This window comes from Octodon degus, unplaced genomic scaffold (genome assembly GCF_000260255.1).
Source record: "Octodon degus isolate 3935 unplaced genomic scaffold, OctDeg1.0 scaffold00053, whole genome shotgun sequence".
NCBI lineage: Eukaryota > Metazoa > Chordata > Mammalia > Rodentia > Octodontidae > Octodon > Octodon degus.
The window spans coordinates 3,717,549-3,720,390 of NW_004524629.1; the positions used below are offsets into that span (position 1 = coordinate 3,717,549).

Sequence of the window (2,842 nt, forward strand, 5' to 3'; positions counted from 1 at the left end):
TATGACTACAAGAGCCTTTTTCAGTCAAGGATAAACTGTGAAGTAATTCTCAGCTTGGGACCTGTGATCACATGATCATTTCAAGGCTCTTTTGTTTGTTTTCTTGTTTGTTTGTTTGTTTGTTTAAGGCCAAAAGTCCTATTAATTAAAAATAAAACAACACAGTGTACAATTTTTTAACCATTGTTGAGCTTTATTCATAACCATAAACTTAACTCTGCAGTCCAGATACATTTGGAAGGGAGCAAGGAAAACATGGAACCCAAAGAACTGCAATAAGAACAGAGATGATGGGCTGTTCTGAGCAGGTAGGGCGCAGGGTGCTCTCCTGAGCTACATGAATGGTCTGGTCTGGTGGTGGCGATACACACGAGTCACACATGTTAGAGCTGTCCACACTCAGTGATGGTGGTCTTCTTGCTGGTCTTGCCATTCCTGGCCCGAAGCGCTCCATGGCCTCCAATGTGTTCACGCCCTTTCACCTTCCCAAAGACCACGTGCTTGCCATCCAGCCACTCAGTCTTGGCAGTGCAGATGGAAAACTGGGACCCATTTGGGTTTGGCCCAGCATTTGCCATCGACAAGATGCCCGGGCCTGTGTGCTTCAGGATGAAGTTCTCACCATCAAATTTCTTCCTGTAGATGGACTTGCTGCCAGTGCCATTGTGGTGCATGAAGTCACCACTCTGGCACATAAATCCTAGAATAATTCTCTGAAAGCAGGAACTCTTGTAACCAAATCCTTTCTCTCCAGTGCTCAGAGTATGAAAGTTTTCTGCTGTCTTTGGAACTTTATCTGCAAACAGCTCAAAAGAGATGTGGCCCAAGGGCTTGCCATCGGCAGCGATATCGAAGAACACGGTGGGGTTGACAATAGTTGGCAACAAACGACTAAGAGGATGGAGAGAGGCATCTGCAAAAAAAGCCACAGTGTACAATTTTTAAAGTACTAGAAATATCACACCTGAAAAAAAAGGTTTTTAACACACATTTTGTATGTGTGTATTAGTTCACAGTACATTATGTTTACATTCCTTGTGCGAAGCTGGTGCTTGTGCGTGACACATCTTTCTTGCTTTCAGCTTTCTCTCCCCTCCCTCCATCTCTTGATCTTCTTTGCATTTGAGAAAGATCTATCTGCCTGCTTCCTATTATCCATCTTTTATTTTGCACTTTAATAATTTGTCTCTCATATAAAAAACATGTGATATTTGAACTTGTGTGTCTGATTTATTTCACTTAACATTATGACCTCAAGGTGCATCCATTTTCCACAGTAGTACTCCATTGTATATAAACTCCGCACTTCCTTTATGCATTCACCTGATGATGGCATGTAGGCTTCTTCTAGGAGCCTGCTATTGTGAGATGGGCTGCTACAAGCATGAGTCCCTGCAATACAGTATCTTTGACTCCTTGAGGAAGCCCCACTTAGACACACCTGGGTCAAGTGGAATTTCTAGTTTTAGTTTTCTGAGAAATCTCCCACAGGTCATTTTACAAACTATATGACTGTTAGATGAGTTGGGCGAACAACAAGATAGGTGTAATATTGATGTACTTCAATGGAAAGAAGACTCATCAGGGAAAAATATCAGAGTATACAAAACTGTACGTTCACACTTCTTAAAAAGTTTGGATCAGAAATAAATGTGAGGTATTCCATACTGAAGAAATTGTTGGTGCTAGATGTTATTTCTGTGCAAAGTTCCCGTGGTTCAGGATATTTTGTGACAACTGAACTTGGAGAATGAGCGAGCTAGAGCCAGCTAGGCCTGTGCTTAGTCTTGGCTCTTGTACTCAAAACAATGTCCTGTGGTCTCATCAATTTACCAGGTACCCAGAACAAGGTGATTATCAACAAAAACAACTGATAATAAGCTTTTAGAGAGTATCACTAATGTCCAGGTGATTTGTAGCTAAGATTAAATCTGCAGTTTTTATCCAGAGATAAAAATGCAGGATTTTGGTCTCTTCCTGAAAGTTTGGTGTAAGCCACTGAAGTAAATATAAAATCATATCATGTGATGCTTACTCAATCTAAGTGGATGACTCGATTATCCAGATATCTCTAGATCCATGATACAGAGATGGAGATGAGAGTCAGAGAATGTTTCAGAAACAGCCAAACCATTCAAAGGCAGATCAGAGAATGTAAGTCGCATCCTTGCAGCAGGCCAGACTATGTAGTTCAGGAACAAATAAATCAGTCTTGGCAAATAATATTGTTCTCTTAAATGGTTTCCTAGCTAACATGTGTGTGTAAATCAATTTAAGAGTAGAAAGATAAGATAAGGAAAGGAAAAATGGAAAAATGGAAAAAATTCACAGTGAATGAAAAGCCTTCATAACGATGAACAGATTATAAAAGGAATAAAGCCCTGGGGAAGTACTAATAGTTTGGCATGTAAGCATATGCCTTCCTCTTGCCAACTAAAACATTACAGCCATGGCAAGCACAATTTGTAGCTAGCATGCTGGGTGGGTGGGGTATTTGAGCTGGAATCCCCTTTAACATTATGCTATAAAATTTGAAATGGGTTGTGCTGAGGAGAAAATAAAGCTTTGTTTTCTTTTCTTAGTTTTTTTTAATCTTTTATTTATTCATTTACTTGGTACAGGGTCTCACTATGCAGCTCAGATTCCTAGTGAGCCTCCTTTCACAGCCTTCTCAGTGCTGGGATTATAGGCATGCACCACCACAGCCAGTTTCAGTGGCCAGCAGGTGTACAGGGGTTCCAGGGCCACTGTGGCATGTGATATGGAGGATTGAACCTGGGTCCTTGGGCTTACCATGCAGGCATTTAGACTGCAGAGCTATCTCCCCAGCCCTTTTTTTTTT

The 2,842-nt window shown here is 41.0% G+C and overlaps 1 pseudogene; it reads right to left on the reverse strand.

Moving 5' to 3' along the window:
* Positions 1 to 383: 383 nt before the first annotated feature.
* Positions 384 to 2,842, reverse strand: part of LOC101561399 — a 4,795-nt pseudogene continuing 2,336 nt past the window's right edge.